Source organism: Sinohyriopsis cumingii, chromosome 13, assembly GCF_028554795.1.
Source record: "Sinohyriopsis cumingii isolate HCF-2022 chromosome 13, ASM2855479v2, whole genome shotgun sequence".
Classification (NCBI taxonomy): domain Eukaryota; kingdom Metazoa; phylum Mollusca; class Bivalvia; order Unionida; family Unionidae; genus Sinohyriopsis; species Sinohyriopsis cumingii.
In genome coordinates, this window is record NC_142973.1 from 46,899,179 (window position 1) to 46,918,599 (window position 19,421).

A 19,421-nucleotide genomic window follows, 5' to 3' on the forward strand; every position below is an offset into this window, starting at 1 on the left:
AATAATCTATCAGTCATATCGCTACGATGTCCGCAGTGCGACAGATTATAGTTATGTCTAGTACTGGGGCATCATGCCGCAGACATGTAGCATGATGTCCAACCCAGTCATATTATCCTGACACCAGGCGGACCAGTCCTAACACTAACCTCTTAATGCTGAGCGTGAAGCGAGGCAGCTGTTAGTAGCATTTTGTAAGTCTTTGGTATGACTCGACCGGGGATCAGCAAAGAACGTAATTGGTAGGTTGTGATTTTTCTTGTTGAGAATCTTTATTCTTCTTAAAACATCAAGTCTCAGTTGACCCACTTTCTTGATTTTCTAACCTATTTCACGAAAAGCAACAAGCAAACGTCATTAAATGTTGTTGATTGTTACAAATCGTGTGGGAGATATGTATTGGGAATTTGACAATGCTCCTGAACGTACGACTTATTGGAAAAGTATTTTACGTAACAATTGATGAATCTCCTTTAAAACTATTCTAGTGTCCAGATTATGTTTTAAAGAAAGTATATGATACTAATTTAAGATGATGCGCCAAAGCATATTCACGCCTGAATTTTCAATCAAGTGTTCGGTTCATTAGAAAGCGAAACCATACAAAAGGCATATGGTCAATTAAGTGTTTTATCGTTGCAGTTCAAAGATGAACAAGTAAGTCAAATTAGGAAAACTTTGATGTTCAAAAAAATTCACATTTACTCTGCGAATGTATGTCTGTCCATATAATCAGTAAGAATTAAGAATAAAATGTCTTCAGTTAGTTCGCTCTAAAATTGTAAGACATTTTCATGAAACTTGGTCTGTCCTTATTTCAAAATCAACAAATTTCATTTTACTCCCGTTCTCTTATTGTGTGTGTCTGAAGGTGATAAATACTGACTACCACTTGATCAATATCATAAGTAGGTAACATCTTCGGCTAGAGAGTTTATTCTGTTTCTCGGATTTTCAAATGCAACTGTTTCTGCTATAACTATGCATCACCACGGCTCCTGTTCATTCACTGGCTTTGTATGTAACTGCACGTGTTACATTTCCAATAAGTACCATGTTTCCGTTCTTTTAAATGTTTTGAACGCAACTGATCGTGCAAAAATTGTGATAATCACCATGTCCTGGAAGAAGTCTTCTGCTCTTGATGAGGAGTATAATGCAGTGTATGGCTTCAGACACCATGTGCGGCCAGTGATTTCCTCCCTTTAAAGGTTTCAATTGAAATAAATAGTCGCATAATTGCGATTCGAATTCAATTGAATATATTATAATTTTCTTCCTAAGTTATGCTTTCGGTGAAAATAATATCGGTGTTTTCTCGTTGTGTATGTGACATATGTTGGGAAGTTATATTTGTAGTTGTAGATGGCTAGATGATCAACCTGTCTTGCATTTCTTTACCTTTCAGAGATCAATCTTCAGGACTTCAATCAGCCTCAGCTTTCAAAAGTTGACAACCCTATTAAGAATAAATATGCTTGATAAAGTTATATTTACAATTATACGGTGCAACATTTTGGAATTGTTATCTTCACAGAGCTGTAACAACAATAAGTCATCTTGCAGATGCGGAACGTCGATTGAAACCAAAAAAGAACATAATTGTTAGTTTTAATTTGTAAGCTTGTAAAGAATGTAAGAAAGAAAAAAAGAAGATCGACTTTAACCAACAAAGAACGTACTTGTTACATTTGTTTTGCAAGCTTTTAAGGAATGTAAAAGAAAAAAAGAACGTGGACTGAAACCAACATAGATCGTAATTGTTATTTTTTGTTTTGTAAAGTTGTATGGAATATAAAGGAGAAAAACTAAGAACGTCGAATATAACTAACAAAAAACGAAATTGTTAGTTTTGTTTTGTTGAGAATATTTATTCTTCTTAAAACTTCAGGTCTCTGTTTAACCACTTGCTTGATTTTTCAACTTATTTCTCGAAATACATCGAACAAGCGTCATTAAATCTTGTTGATGTTGCAAAATCGTGTGGGAAATATGTGTTTGGAATTAACAATGCTCCTGAACCCATGCCTTACAGGAAAGGTATTTAACGTAACAATTGATGAATCTCCTTTAAATATATCCTAATGTCCCGATTATTCCCGTTTGCAAGTTTATTCTGTTGTATAATGTCAAATTTAGGAAATCTACTCCTTATTCCATTTCTTTTTCGTTTTAATTTTAATTGATGAATGTTGGTTGTTTTATCCAGTCAGGAAACTATTTTTCCTCCACATGGGTCCAAACGAGGAAACTATCCTCAATACACCTAACGTACAAAAATGGTAATTTATGGCCGTTGCACACTTTTCTTTCTCCAAGTATACAGTTTTAAGAGGCTGTAAGTTTGGTCAGTTTTTTCCAGGAAATCATTTGTATCTTTAAAATATGGATAGTGTTTCTGCGCCAAAGTGTTTCGATTAAAATAAATCCGCTCGGCAACACGCTCAGTCTGTCTTGAACAATCTGAAACAATGTGCCACTTGTCCGAACTTCGCTTGGCATAGTCCAGTTCTAGACCCGTTTGTGACTTTTCGGATAAATATAACAATACCTTGGTATTGAATTCGGAATACAGCAGTCGAATTCCCTTGTGTTCAGAAATCTACCTAAACATACTTTACCAAGACTTCGTCTGATTTCCATTTACTATTCAAAAATATCGTCTGACTTCCATGTTTTCGGCAAGTTTCCGTCTGACTTTTATTTACCTTTTCAAGATTCAATCCGAGTCACATTTCTGTCTCACTTCAAACTGGGTTTGTAATAGGCTGATAATATTGCAAAATCATTTCGTTGTAGCTCTAATTCCAAAATGTACTGATGAAAGACATTGGTGGCATTACTTTTACTAGACTTCTTGATTGCCAGAGAACTGTTTTAGCATTAATTTTGCAACTCCCTATTTTATGATTTACTCAGGTTTGAGTTCTGGATAGAAACATCAGGTGTGCTTTTGTTTCGATAGACAGAAATGCATTTCTGCACATTCTCAGGCATACAGTTCTATGAATGCTATGGCATGCAGTTTAATACATCCTCAATGACAAAATAATTGCTTTTGATTTTGGATTCACGGGGCATCTATCAAACGAGGGACATTCTGTGTGAGAAACCCCATCTCCTGATGGAAGACTTTAAGTTGTGGCGTTGGCATACAAAACATAAGTGAGCGACAATTAGGTTACAGCGAGAAACGCTAGTACAATTTAGGACCATGCACACATTCTGAACGTAAAAGTACCCTTTCATCGACTTGCAATCAAATGAAGGCCGCCAGCGTCTGTATATATATGGCTCTTAGATCTTTCTACAAGACACATGCAAGTAGAGAAATGGTGTTCATTTCTAAGGAGGTTGTGAATCAAATAAAATCCCTCCTGAATTAGTTTGTAAGCAAGACATTAATGGACGCAATTCGCACTATTGGTACAGTTTTCCTATCCTAAAGTTTGGTGTATTGCTTAGATAAAACCTGCAATCAACTTTGCCTAATGCATCTACTGCAAATATATTTGTTTCGTTTACTATAATATTCAACGCTGGCAGCAAGATCATGTATAATACTAAAGGTTTAGTAAAGAACATGCCAAATATCTGGTACACCAGGATTTCCTGAGGAAAAACTAATGATCTGAGCTCAAATCCAAATAAAGATGTTTTCATACAAAATTAATAATCTTACTTTATAATCTACAACCATATACACAATAAGCCTTCAATATGTTATTGATAAAAAAGACATTATTCAGATAGGCCCAATCTCCTACCCGCAATTAAGGAGAAACTTCAATCACACAGTAGAAATACAGTATAGATAACAGTTTGCCTTTTTAAAAAAAATGATTGTATGTTGTTTACACATATATGTATGTTTGCGTGCGTGCATGTTTGCGCATGAGGATATAGTTTATCTTTCAAACGGTGTAATTGTAGATATAACAGTATGTCGTACATTTATTCTTAATGACGTTGTAGAGTTTTGAAATTGCAGGCTGATTATAGTTCTATTTGTTGTCCTCTGAAATGTAATGAAACCCATGACAGGTTGATCATCTAAACATTTACATCTCCAATGATGACTTTCCTACATATGACATTGTGCAGGCATAAACTTTGAACTCTTGTGTGATAACGAACGAGAGAGAGAGAGAGAGAGAGAGAGAGAGAGAGAGAGAGAGAGAGAGAGAGAATGCGAGGGAGAGAGAGGGAGAGAGAGAGAGAGAGGGAGAGAGAGAGGTCAATGATCGTTTGATACAGTAATCTGTAAATAACACAAAAACATTGTGAATGGGAACTTAGTATCATTCCTTTCAGTCTGGATTTGAAATCAGTTCAATGAAATTCGAGTCAAAGTTGGCTGGAGAAGGTCAAACGTGAAACGAGGTTTACAGACAGACATAAATGTTGAAATAAATTGAAGACATCTCTAAAAGAGTATTCTAGTGTCATAAAGTAAATGATAATAACACGTTCAGTACACTGAAATGTTCTTGTGTTAAAATAATTAAGGGCGATAGGCATCGTCATCCGGATTTAAAGATTAACCTCTGACTGAAAAATGAAGGTTATTACGCTCTTCCTACAGTTCCAATTAGAAACTCCTTATAGACAAGATAAGGATCTGTCCCACTGTAATGGAAAGCTGTTTTGCACCAACATCCATGTTTTTTTCCGGGAAGCGAGGGACACTCAGTGTGAGACATCCAAGCTTCTGATTCAAGGACTGTTCCGATTTCAGTTGTGGAGTTGGCATAAAACACAAAAGTGAGCGAAAATTAGACTAGGGCAAAAAGAGTTATTACAAATATTGGATTATGCAAACATTCTAAAACTATATAAAAAAAATTTGCATCGGCCGGGAATCGAACCCGGGCCGCCCGCGTGGCAGGCGAGCATTCTACCACTGAACCACCGATGCACATTATTCCCTTGCTTCGTAAGGGCCTATCTCCCCACCGTGTCTTTACCTTAACTGCCTAATGTCATTTACATGTCTGTGTCATCTAATTCAGTAGGCGTTGATTTATTGATTGACTGCCTATGGGGTTACAATGCATGCTGTTAGAATAAACCGACACAACACATCTCTTTATTTGATTCTGAAACGGCGTAGATTACTTGGATTGAAGCACTTTCTAAATTGGAGACAGCCACATGATTTCTCACTTGCTAGTCTCTTCAAAGGTCTTGTCTGCTTGAATTTCATCTCACATCTATCCACAAGATGCATTTTAGTAGAAAACGGTATTCGTTTTCAAGGAGGTTGTAAATAGAACAAAGTCTATCCGGAATTGGTTTTTAAGTAAAATATTGATGGACGAATTCATAATATTTGTACAGATTTCCTATCATATCTTTAACGAAAGATGAATGTGCTGCTTAGAGAGAACCTAAAACGAACCTTGCCTAATCCACCTACTGGAATTATCTTTTTTGTTGTTGTGAAAATCAACTGTCAAATTAATGGTATGACCGTCGACTAGAATGGCAAATTTGGCTTCCATCGACATACATCAGCATGCATTCATCTTTATGCATGATGCAAATGTCAAACGGGGACGCCGGCGAATGGAGAATGCTGTTTGATCAACGAATTGTCCAAGGGTCTATCGGCAGCAATTAATATTATGTAGATCTGAAACTCTTGATTATTATCAACAGTAAAATTCAGATGAGTTGGATTTCATTTAGAAGCATGCAAATAAAATATCATTTTAATTCTAAATATGTCTTCGTCATCGGAAATCGACTTTATCTTAAAGCATGTTAGTCTAAACAAAGTCAACTAATTACTTTTCATTTGTTACCCACAACAACAATCAGCTTGATTGCATAGTTTCGGTCTTGAATTTAGAGAACCAGTCTGTGTATACAACAATGAATAATGTCATCCATAAATTACATATATTACAAAACACCCTCTTCAGAGAAAACTAAGAGAGAAAAAGAAAACACTTTATAAGAACATTAAGTCCCTTCCTATCATCTGGTCTTAAATGATGCAAAGATTATTAAAATTCATTAAATTTAGTTTGATCATGGGTCATTTGCGACAGTTTTTTCGCCTTGGAAGAAGGACTTATATGTGTATGTCTCATAGATTTGGGAGATTAGCTTTGAAGCAAACTGAATAGTAAATGATATCAAAAGACTGATATTTCGAAACAATACTATTTGTGCATGAAATGTACACAAGGAAATGAAATATGTACGTTTCATCTATGATATAATCTTTTCATGTGCAAGGATCTGAGTAACAGCAGCGCACTGATATCAAGCTGTCGATAAGGTAGCGGCTCGTATGCAGGACAAATATAAAGGCGGATAATGGCACGATTATTTCCCATGTGAGGCTCGTTGGTCTAGGGGTATGATTCTCGCTTTGGGTGCGAGAGGTCCCGGGTTCAAATCCCGGACGAGCCCACCATTTTGGAAATGAAAGTTAATACTCATTTTGTAGTATCCTGGTAAATGGTTGAAGCAATCTCTCGGGACAACCATGAGTGAAATATTTCATTTTCAATTATTCGTGTAAATGCAATACTTTTGACGGATTCATTTCGGAAACGCTGGTGAATTGTCATTTCTCCAAAACTTGAAATAGGTTTTCATATAGTTAGTCAAGTACAATTAATTGGAAGTTAACTTCCCAGAACCCCATTTACGACTTCAGCTTCAGAGGATGTACTGAAATTCTTGAACAAATATAACTACTGTATGGACCAGTGGATTAGCATAGTTTTTCATTGCACTCTTATCTTCCTCTGAACAAAGTTAACCTCCACACCCATACAGAAAAAGTTTGTTTTAGACATCCTTATCAAAATGTATGCTAATAATTATTTAACTTCTGCCAGTTTTGATTGCATAGTTTCATTCTTGAATTTAGAGAACCAGTTTATGTATACAAGAAAGACTAATCTTAACCACAATTACATATGTCAGAAAACACCATCGTCAGAGAAAACTAAGAGAAATAAAAAACACTTTATAGTGACACTAAGTTCCTTCTTATCCTATGCAATAATGATTAAAATTCATTAAAATCAGTTTTTCCTTTGGTCATTTGCGACAGTTTTTTTTTTTGTCCTTGGAGGAAGGACTTATATTTGGGTCATTATCTTCATTATTTGGACATAATGTCGACAAGTAACTGGAGAAGAAAGCCTGGCGATGAATGTAAAAACAAAAGTAATTTGAAGTTATTCTGTCTTCTTGTTCTGAAGCAAATTGAATAGTTTAATGATGACGAAAGACTAAGATTTTGAAACTTTACTAGTTGTGTATGAAATGTACTCATTCTCAAAAAGGAGCATGCCCATCAAGATATATAGACGGAATAAAGCTATCGGTCAATCGATAGATTGATATATAGATATATATTTCATCATTCCAACGAAGGAAGATACCCATCAAGAGAATCAAAATACTTGAACAGGCAATACAATAGACATATAGGCAGACAAACAGGCAGACAGGTTTACAATGGATTGAGATTGAAGCAGACATACAGTTATACATAGAGACAGACAGATAGATGCGAATGAATCTATGTACCATAATGGTCCCGCAGAATGTTCATTAAAAGTAAATAAATTAAATGCCTTTTGGTTTCCTCTGCATTCTCTTTATACAGTTTAAACAATACATCACATAAAACATGGTTTACGCATCATATGAACTATATTTTTAACTTTACAATTTTGATTTTGTTTTAACGTTAATTGCTAGGTCTGAATTAATTAGAAACATTCACCACTTACTACCATTCGATTTACACTTTTAAAAACCAGGCTTGTCGATACTCGGAAGACTGGATCTCGCCCAAAATGCTCCTTATATTTTCATTTCCTTTGTAAGCTCTATTCAAAGTGTAACTTTGAAACGCATCAGGAAATTGTTGTTGCAAATCACACAAATATTCACACAAATATTCTCTTGCAAACTTTGATTCATATGCTGAACATCGATTGAAACTAACAAATAACGTAATTGTTATCTTTTGTTGTGTAAGGTTGTAAGGAATGGAAAGAAGAAAAAATAAGAACGTCGATTAAAACCAGCAAAGAACATGTGTGCGTCTGCGTGTGTGTGTGTGTGTGTGTGTGTGTGTGATTTGGATTTTTAACGTAGCTTTAATAATCTATCAGTCATATCGCTACGATGTCCGCAGTGCGACAGATTATAGTTATGTCTAGTACTGGGGCATCATGCCGCAGACATGTAGCATGATGTCCAACCCAGTCATATTATCCTGACACCAGGCGGACCAGTCCTAACACTAACCTCTTAATGCTGAGCGTGAAGCGAGGCAGCTGTTAGTAGCATTTTGTAAGTCTTTGGTATGACTCGACCGGGGATCAGCAAAGAACGTAATTGGTAGGTTGTGATTTTTCTTGTTGAGAATCTTTATTCTTCTTAAAACATCAAGTCTCAGTTGACCCACTTTCTTGATTTTCTAACCTATTTCACGAAAAGCAACAAGCAAACGTCATTAAATGTTGTTGATTGTTACAAATCGTGTGGGAGATATGTATTGGGAATTTGACAATGCTCCTGAACGTACGACTTATTGGAAAAGTATTTTACGTAACAATTGATGAATCTCCTTTAAAACTATTCTAGTGTCCAGATTATGTTTTAAAGAAAGTATATGATACTAATTTAAGATGATGCGCCAAAGCATATTCACGCCTGAATTTTCAATCAAGTGTTCGGTTCATTAGAAAGCGAAACCATACAAAAGGCATATGGTCAATTAAGTGTTTTATCGTTGCAGTTCAAAGATGAACAAGTAAGTCAAATTAGGAAAACTTTGATGTTCAAAAAAATTCACATTTACTCTGCGAATGTATGTCTGTCCATATAATCAGTAAGAATTAAGAATAAAATGTCTTCAGTTAGTTCGCTCTAAAATTGTAAGACATTTTCATGAAACTTGGTCTGTCCTTATTTCAAAATCAACAAATTTCATTTTACTCCCGTTCTCTTATTGTGTGTGTCTGAAGGTGATAAATACTGACTACCACTTGATCAATATCATAAGTAGGTAACATCTTCGGCTAGAGAGTTTATTCTGTTTCTCGGATTTTCAAATGCAACTGTTTCTGCTATAACTATGCATCACCACGGCTCCTGTTCATTCACTGGCTTCGTATGTAACTGCACGTGTTACATTTCCAATAAGTACCATGTTTCCGTTCTTTTAAATGTTTTGAACGCAACTGATCGTGCAAAAATTGTGATAATCACCATGTCCTGGAAGAAATCTTCTGCTCTTGATGAGGAGTATAATGCAGTGTATGGCTTCAGACACCATGTGCGGCCAGTGATTTCCTCCCTTTAAAGGTTTCAATTGAAATAAATAGTCGCATAATTGCGATTCGAATTCAATTGAATATATTATAATTTTCTTCCTAAGTTATGCTTTCGGTGAAAATAATATCGGTGTTTTCTCGTTGTGTATGTGACATATGTTGGGAAGTTATATTTGTAGTTGTAGATGGCTAGATGATCAACCTGTCTTGCATTTCTTTACCTTTCAGAGATCAATCTTCAGGACTTCAATCAGCCTCAGCTTTCAAAAGTTGACAACCCTATTAAGAATGAATATGCTTGATAAAGTTATATTTACAATTATACGGTGCAACATTTTGGAATTGTTATCTTCACAGAGCTGTAACAACAATAAGTCATCTTGCAGATGCGGAACGTCGATTGAAACCAAAAAAGAACATAATTGTTAGTTTTAATTTGTAAGCTTGTAAAGAATGTAAGAAAGAAAAAAAGAAGATCGACTTTAACCAACAAAGAACGTACTTGTTACATTTGTTTTGCAAGCTTTTAAGGAATGTAAAAGAAAAAAAGAACGTGGACTGAAACCAACATAGATCGTAATTGTTATTTTTTGTTTTGTAAAGTTGTATGGAATATAAAGGAGAAAAACTAAGAACGTCGAATATAACTAACAAAAAACGAAATTGTTAGTTTTGTTTTGTTGAGAATATTTATTCTTCTTAAAACTTCAGGTCTCTGTTTAACCACTTGCTTGATTTTTCAACTTATTTCTCGAAATACATCGAACAAGCGTCATTAAATCTTGTTGATGTTGCAAAATCGTGTGGGAAATATGTGTTTGGAATTAACAATGCTCCTGAACCCATGCCTTACAGGAAAGGTATTTAACGTAACAATTGATGAATCTCCTTTAAATATATCCTAATGTCCCGATTATTCCCGTTTGCAAGTTTATTCTGTTGTATAATGTCAAATTTAGGAAATCTACTCCTTATTCCATTTCTTTTTCGTTTTAATTTTAATTGATGAATGTTGGTTGTTTTATCCAGTCAGGAAACTATTTTTCCTCCACATGGGTCCAAACGAGGAAACTATCCTCAATACACCTAACGTACAAAAATGGTAATTTATGGCCGTTGCACACTTTTCTTTCTCCAAGTATACAGTTTTAAGAGGCTGTAAGTTTGGTCAGTTTTTTCCAGGAAATCATTTGTATCTTTAAAATATGGATAGTGTTTCTGCGCCAAAGTGTTTCGATTAAAATAAATCCGCTCGGCAACACGCTCAGTCTGTCTTGAACAATCTGAAACAATGTGCCACTTGTCCGAACTTCGCTTGGCATAGTCCAGTTCTAGACCCGTTTGTGACTTTTCGGATAAATATAACAATACCTTGGTATTGAATTCGGAATACAGCAGTCGAATTCCCTTGTGTTCAGAAATCTACCTAAACATACTTTACCAAGACTTCGTCTGATTTCCATTTACTATTCAAAAATATCGTCGGACTTCCATGTTTTCGGCAAGTTTCCGTCTGACTTTTATTTACCTTTTCAAGATTCAATCCGAGTCACATTTCTGTCTCACTTCAAACTGGGTTTGTAATAGGCTGATAATATTGCAAAATCATTTCATTGTAGCTCTAATTCCAAAATGTACTGATGAAAGACATTGGTGGCATTACTTTTACTAGACTTCTTGATTGCCAGAGAACTGTTTTAGCATTAATTTTGCAACTCCCTATTTTATGATTTACTCAGGTTTGAGTTCTGGATAGAAACATCAGGTGTGCTTTTGTTTCGATAGACAGAAATGCATTTCTGCACATTCTCAGGCATACAGTTCTATGAATGCTATGGCATGCAGTTTAATACATCCTCAATGACAAAATAATTGCTTTTGATTTTGGATTCACGGGGCATCTATCAAACGAGGGACATTCTGTGTGAGAAACCCCATCTCCTGATGGAAGACTTTAAGTTGTGGCGTTGGCATACAAAACATAAGTGAGCGACAATTAGGTTACAGCGAGAAACGCTAGTACAATTTAGGACCATGCACACATTCTGAACGTAAAAGTACCCTTTCATCGACTTGCAATCAAATGAAGGCCGCCAGCGTCTGTATATATATGGCTCTTAGATCTTTCTACAAGACACATGCAAGTAGAGAAATGGTGTTCATTTCTAAGGAGGTTGTGAATCAAATAAAATCCCTCCTGAATTAGTTTGTAAGCAAGACATTAATGGACGCAATTCGCACTATTGGTACAGTTTTCCTATCCTAAAGTTTGGTGTATTGCTTAGATAAAACCTGCAATCAACTTTGCCTAATGCATCTACTGCAAATATATTTGTTTCGTTTACTATAATATTCAACGCTGGCAGCAAGATCATGTATAATACTAAAGGTTTAGTAAAGAACATGCCAAATATCTGGTACACCAGGATTTCCTGAGGAAAAACTAATGATCTGAGCTCAAATCCAAATAAAGATGTTTTCATACAAAATTAATAATCTTACTTTATAATCTACAACCATATACACAATAAGCCTTCAATATGTTATTGATAAAAAAGACATTATTCAGATAGGCCCAATCTCCTACCCGCAATTAAGGAGAAACTTCAATCACACAGTAGAAATACAGTATAGATAACAGTTTGCCTTTTTAAAAAAATGATTGTATGTTGTTTACACATATATGTATGTTTGCGTGCGTGCATGTTTGCGCATGAGGATATAGTTTATCTTTCAAACGGTGTAATTGTAGATATAACAGTATGTCGTACATTTATTCTTAATGACGTTGTAGAGTTTTGAAATTGCAGGCTGATTATAGTTCTATTTGTTGTCCTCTGAAATGTAATGAAACCCATGACAGGTTGATCATCTAAACATTTACATCTCCAATGATGACTTTCCTACATATGACATTGTGCAGGCATAAACTTTGAACTCTTGTGTGATAACGAACGAGAGAGAGAGAGAGAGAGAGAGAGAGAGAGAGAGAGAGAGAGAGAGAGTGCGAGGGAGAGAGAGGGAGAGAGAGAGAGGGAGAGAGAGAGGTCAATGATCGTTTGATACAGTAATCTGTAAATAACACAAAAACATTGTGAATGGGAACTTAGTATCATTCCTTTCAGTCTGGATTTGAAATCAGTTCAATGAAATTCGAGTCAAAGTTGGCTGGAGAAGGTCAAACGTGAAACGAGGTTTACAGACAGACATAAATGTTGAAATAAATTGAAGACATCTCTAAAAGAGTATTCTAGTGTCATAAAGTAAATGATAATAACACGTTCAGTACACTGAAATGTTCTTGTGTTAAAATAATTAAGGGCGATAGGCATCGTCATCCGGATTTAAAGATTAACCTCTGACTGAAAAATGAAGGTTATTACGCTCTTCCTACAGTTCCAATTAGAAACTCCTTATAGACAAGATAAGGATCTGTCCCACTGTAATGGAAAGCTGTTTTGCACCAACATCCATGTTTTTTTCCGGGAAGCGAGGGACACTCAGTGTGAGACATCCAAGCTTCTGATTCAAGGACTGTTCCGATTTCAGTTGTGGAGTTGGCATAAAACACAAAAGTGAGCGAAAATTAGACTAGGGCAAAAAGAGTTATTACAAATATTGGATTATGCAAACATTCTAAAACTATATAAAAAAAATTTGCATCGGCCGGGAATCGAACCCGGGCCGCCCGCGTGGCAGGCGAGCATTCTACCACTGAACCACCGATGCACATTATTCCCTTGCTTCGTAAGGGCCTATCTCCCCACCGTGTCTTTACCTTAACTGCCTAATGTCATTTACATGTCTGTGTCATCTAATTCAGTAGGCGTTGATTTATTGATTGACTGCCTATGGGGTTACAATGCATGCTGTTAGAATAAACCGACACAACACATCTCTTTATTTGATTCTGAAACGGCGTAGATTACTTGGATTGAAGCACTTTCTAAATTGGAGACAGCCACATGATTTCTCACTTGCTAGTCTCTTCAAAGGTCTTGTCTGCTTGAATTTCATCTCACATCTATCCACAAGATGCATTTTAGTAGAAAACGGTATTCGTTTTCAAGGAGGTTGTAAATAGAACAAAGTCTATCCGGAATTGGTTTTTAAGTAAAATATTGATGGACGAATTCATAATATTTGTACAGATTTCCTATCATATCTTTAACGAAAGATGAATGTGCTGCTTAGAGAGAACCTAAAACGAACCTTGCCTAATCCACCTACTGGAATTATCTTTTTTGTTGTTGTGAAAATCAACTGTCAAATTAATGGTATGACCGTCGACTAGAATGGCAAATTTGGCTTCCATCGACATACATCAGCATGCATTCATCTTTATGCATGATGCAAATGTCAAACGGGGACGCCGGCGAATGGAGAATGCTGTTTGATCAACGAATTGTCCAAGGGTCTATCGGCAGCAATTAATATTATGTAGATCTGAAACTCTTGATTATTATCAACAGTAAAATTCAGATGAGTTGGATTTCATTTAGAAGCATGCAAATAAAATATCATTTTAATTCTAAATATGTCTTCGTCATCGGAAATCGACTTTATCTTAAAGCATGTTAGTCTAAACAAAGTCAACTAATTACTTTTCATTTGTTACCCACAACAACAATCAGCTTGATTGCATAGTTTCGGTCTTGAATTTAGAGAACCAGTCTGTGTATACAACAATGAATAATGTCATCCATAAATTACATATATTACAAAACACCCTCTTCAGAGAAAACTAAGAGAGAAAAAGAAAACACTTTATAAGAACATTAAGTCCCTTCCTATCATCTGGTCTTAAATGATGCAAAGATTATTAAAATTCATTAAATTTAGTTTGATCATGGGTCATTTGCGACAGTTTTTTCGCCTTGGAAGAAGGACTTATATGTGTATGTCTCATAGATTTGGGAGATTAGCTTTGAAGCAAACTGAATAGTAAATGATATCAAAAGACTGATATTTCGAAACAATACTATTTGTGCATGAAATGTACACAAGGAAATGAAATATGTACGTTTCATCTATGATATAATCTTTTCATGTGCAAGGATCTGAGTAACAGCAGCGCACTGATATCAAGCTGTCGATAAGGTAGCGGCTCGTATGCAGGACAAATATAAAGGCGGATAATGGCACGATTATTTCCCATGTGAGGCTCGTTGGTCTAGGGGTATGATTCTCGCTTTGGGTGCGAGAGGTCCCGGGTTCAAATCCCGGACGAGCCCACCATTTTGGAAATGAAAGTTAATACTCATTTTGTAGTATCCTGGTAAATGGTTGAAGCAATCTCTCGGGACAACCATGAGTGAAATATTTCATTTTCAATTATTCGTGTAAATGCAATACTTTTGACGGATTCATTTCGGAAACGCTGGTGAATTGTCATTTCTCCAAAACTTGAAATAGGTTTTCATATAGTTAGTCAAGTACAATTAATTGGAAGTTAACTTCCCAGAACCCCATTTACGACTTCAGCTTCAGAGGATGTACTGAAATTCTTGAACAAATATAACTACTGTATGGACCAGTGGATTAGCATAGTTTTTCATTGCACTCTTATCTTCCTCTGAACAAAGTTAACCTCCACACCCATACAGAAAAAGTTTGTTTTAGACATCCTTATCAAAATGTATGCTAATAATTATTTAACTTCTGCCAGTTTTGATTGCATAGTTTCATTCTTGAATTTAGAGAACCAGTTTATGTATACAAGAAAGACTAATCTTAACCACAATTACATATGTCAGAAAACACCATCGTCAGAGAAAACTAAGAGAAATAAAAAACACTTTATAGTGACACTAAGTTCCTTCTTATCCTATGCAATAATGATTAAAATTCATTAAAATCAGTTTTTCCTTTGGTCATTTGCGACAGTTTTTTTTTTTGTCCTTGGAGGAAGGACTTATATTTGGGTCATTATCTTCATTATTTGGACATAATGTCGACAAGTAACTGGAGAAGAAAGCCTGGCGATGAATGTAAAAACAAAAGTAATTTGAAGTTATTCTGTCTTCTTGTTCTGAAGCAAATTGAATAGTTTAATGATGACGAAAGACTAAGATTTTGAAACTTTACTAGTTGTGTATGAAATGTACTCATTCTCAAAAAGGAGCATGCCCATCAAGATATATAGACGGAATAAAGCTATCGGTCAATCGATAGATTGATATATAGATATATATTTCATCATTCCAACGAAGGAAGATACCCATCAAGAGAATCAAAATACTTGAACAGGCAATACAATAGACATATAGGCAGACAAACAGGCAGACAGGTTTACAATGGATTGAGATTGAAGCAGACATACAGTTATACATAGAGACAGACAGATAGATGCGAATGAATCTATGTACCATAATGGTCCCGCAGAATGTTCATTAAAAGTAAATAAATTAAATGCCTTTTGGTTTCCTCTGCATTCTCTTTATACAGTTTAAACAATACATCACATAAAACATGGTTTACGCATCATATGAACTATATTTTTAACTTTACAATTTTGATTTTGTTTTAACGTTAATTGCTAGGTCTGAATTAATTAGAAACATTCACCACTTACTACCATTCGATTTACACTTTTAAAAACCAGGCTTGTCGATACTCGGAAGACTGGATCTCGCCCAAAATGCTCCTTATATTTTCATTTCCTTTGTAAGCTCTATTCAAAGTGTAACTTTGAAACGCATCAGGAAATTGTTGTTGCAAATCACACAAATATTCACACAAATATTCTCTTGCAAACTTTGATTCATATGCTGAACATCGATTGAAACTAACAAATAACGTAATTGTTATCTTTTGTTGTGTAAGGTTGTAAGGAATGGAAAGAAGAAAAAATAAGAACGTCGATTAAAACCAGCAAAGAACATGTGTGCGTCTGCGTGTGTGTGTGTGTGTGTGTGTGTGTGTGATTTGGATTTTTAACGTAGCTTTAATAATCTATCAGTCATATCGCTACGATGTCCGCAGTGCGACAGATTATAGTTATGTCTAGTACTGGGGCATCATGCCGCAGACATGTAGCATGATGTCCAACCCAGTCATATTATCCTGACACCAGGCGGACCAGTCCTAACACTAACCTCTTAATGCTGAGCGTGAAGCGAGGCAGCTGTTAGTAGCATTTTGTAAGTCTTTGGTATGACTCGACCGGGGATCAGCAAAGAACGTAATTGGTAGGTTGTGATTTTTCTTGTTGAGAATCTTTATTCTTCTTAAAACATCAAGTCTCAGTTGACCCACTTTCTTGATTTTCTAACCTATTTCACGAAAAGCAACAAGCAAACGTCATTAAATGTTGTTGATTGTTACAAATCGTGTGGGAGATATGTATTGGGAATTTGACAATGCTCCTGAACGTACGACTTATTGGAAAAGTATTTTACGTAACAATTGATGAATCTCCTTTAAAACTATTCTAGTGTCCAGATTATGTTTTAAAGAAAGTATATGATACTAATTTAAGATGATGCGCCAAAGCATATTCACGCCTGAATTTTCAATCAAGTGTTCGGTTCATTAGAAAGCGAAACCATACAAAAGGCATATGGTCAATTAAGTGTTTTATCGTTGCAGTTCAAAGATGAACAAGTAAGTCAAATTAGGAAAACTTTGATGTTCAAAAAAATTCACATTTACTCTGCGAATGTATGTCTGTCCATATAATCAGTAAGAATTAAGAATAAAATGTCTTCAGTTAGTTCGCTCTAAAATTGTAAGACATTTTCATGAAACTTGGTCTGTCCTTATTTCAAAATCAACAAATTTCATTTTACTCCCGTTCTCTTATTGTGTGTGTCTGAAGGTGATAAATACTGACTACCACTTGATCAATATCATAAGTAGGTAACATCTTCGGCTAGAGAGTTTATTCTGTTTCTCGGATTTTCAAATGCAACTGTTTCTGCTATAACTATGCATCACCACGGCTCCTGTTCATTCACTGGCTTCGTATGTAACTGCACGTGTTACATTTCCAATAAGTACCATGTTTCCGTTCTTTTAAATGTTTTGAACGCAACTGATCGTGCAAAAATTGTGATAATCACCATGTCCTGGAAGAAATCTTCTGCTCTTGATGAGGAGTATAATGCAGTGTATGGCTTCAGACACCATGTGCGGCCAGTGATTTCCTCCCTTTAAAGGTTTCAATTGAAATAAATAGTCGCATAATTGCGATTCGAATTCAATTGAATATATTATAATTTTCTTCCTAAGTTATGCTTTCGGTGAAAATAATATCGGTGTTTTCTCGTTGTGTATGTGACATATGTTGGGAAGTTATATTTGTAGTTGTAGATGGCTAGATGATCAACCTGTCTTGCATTTCTTTACCTTTCAGAGATCAATCTTCAGGACTTCAATCAGCCTCAGCTTTCAAAAGTTGACAACCCTATTAAGAATGAATATGCTTGATAAAGTTATATTTACAATTATACGGTGCAACATTTTGGAATTGTTATCTTCACAGAGCTGTAACAACAATAAGTCATCTTGCAGATGCGGAACGTCGATTGAAACCAAAAAAGAACATAATTGTTAGTTTTAATTTGTAAGCTTGTAAAGAATGTAAGAAAGAAAAAAAGAAGATCGACTTTAACCAACAAAGAACGTACTTGTTACATTTGTTTTGCAAGCTTTTAAGGAATGTAAAAGAAAAAAAGAACGTGGACTGAAACCAACATAGATCGTAATTGTTATTTTTTGTTTTGTAAAGTTGTATGGAATATAAAGGAGAAAAACTAAGAACGTCGAATATAACTAACAAAAAACGAAATTGTTAGTTTTGTTTTGTTGAGAATATTTATTCTTCTTAAAACTTCAGGTCTCTGTTTAACCACTTGCTTGATTTTTCAACTTATTTCTCGAAATACATCGAACAAGCGTCATTAAATCTTGTTGATGTTGCAAAATCGTGTGGGAAATATGTGTTTGGAATTAACAATGCTCCTGAACCCATGCCTTACAGGAAAGGTATTTAACGTAACAATTGATGAATCTCCTTTAAATATATCCTAATGTCCCGATTATTCCCGTTTGCAAGTTTATTCTGTTGTATAATGTCAAATTTAGGAAATCTACTCCTTATTCCATTTCTTTTTCGTTTTAATTTTAATTGATGAATGTTGGTTGTTTTATCCAGTCAGGAAACTATTTTTCCTCCACATGGGTCCAAACGAGGAAACTATCCTCAATACACCTAACGTACAAAAATGGTAATTTATGGCCGTTGCACACTTTTCTTTCTCCAAGTATACAGTTTTAAGAGGCTGTAAGTTTGGTCAGTTTTTTCCAGGAAATCATTTGTATCTTTAAAATATGGATAGTGTTTCTGCGCCAAAGTGTTTCGATTAAAATAAATCCGCTCGGCAACACGCTCAGTCTGTCTTGAACAATCTGAAACAATGTGCCACTTGTCCGAACTTCGCTTGGCATAGTCCAGTTCTAGACCCGTTTGTGACTTTTCGGATAAATATAACAATACCTTGGTATTGAATTCGGAATACAGCAGTCGAATTCCCTTGTGTTCAGAAATCTACCTAAACATACTTTACCAAGACTTCGTCTGATTTCCATTTACTATTCAAAAATATCGTCGGACTTCCATGTTTTCGGCAAGTTTCCGTCTGACTTTTATTTACCTTTTCAAGATTCAATCCGAGTCACATTTCTGTCTCACTTCAAACTGGGTTTGTAATAGGCTGATAATATTGCAAAATCATTTCATTGTAGCTCTAATTCCAAAATGTACTGATGAAAGACATTGGTGGCATTACTTTTACTAGACTTCTTGATTGCCAGAGAACTGTTTTAGCATTAATTTTGCAACTCCCTATTTTATGATTTACTCAGGTTTGAGTTCTGGATAGAAACATCAGGTGTGCTTTTGTTTCGATAGACAGAAATGCATTTCTGCACATTCTCAGGCATACAGTTCTATGAATGCTATGGCATGCAGTTTAATACATCCTCAATGACAAAATAATTGCTTTTGATTTTGGATTCACGGGGCATCTATCAAACGAGGGACATTCTGTGTGAGAAACCCCATCTCCTGATGGAAGACTTTAAGTTGTGGCGTTGGCATAC

The 19,421-nt window shown here is 35.4% G+C and overlaps 4 non-coding genes across 4 annotated transcripts; 2 read left to right on the forward strand and 2 right to left on the reverse strand.

Annotated features, from left to right (window-relative positions):
• Window positions 1-4,847: 4,847 nt before the first annotated feature.
• Window positions 4,848-4,918, reverse strand: Trnag-gcc (transfer RNA glycine (anticodon GCC)). The gene has a single exon. It is a non-coding gene; the product is annotated as a tRNA-Gly (tRNA).
• Window positions 4,919-6,351: 1,433 nt separating this feature from the next.
• Window positions 6,352-6,423, forward strand: Trnap-ugg (transfer RNA proline (anticodon UGG)). Its single transcript has one exon. It is a non-coding gene; the product is annotated as a tRNA-Pro (tRNA).
• Window positions 6,424-12,975: 6,552 nt separating this feature from the next.
• Trnag-gcc (transfer RNA glycine (anticodon GCC)) lies at window positions 12,976-13,046 on the reverse strand. The gene has a single exon. It is a non-coding gene; the product is annotated as a tRNA-Gly (tRNA).
• Window positions 13,047-14,479: 1,433 nt separating this feature from the next.
• Window positions 14,480-14,551, forward strand: Trnap-ugg (transfer RNA proline (anticodon UGG)). Its single transcript has one exon. It is a non-coding gene; the product is annotated as a tRNA-Pro (tRNA).
• Window positions 14,552-19,421: the final 4,870 nt, after the last annotated feature.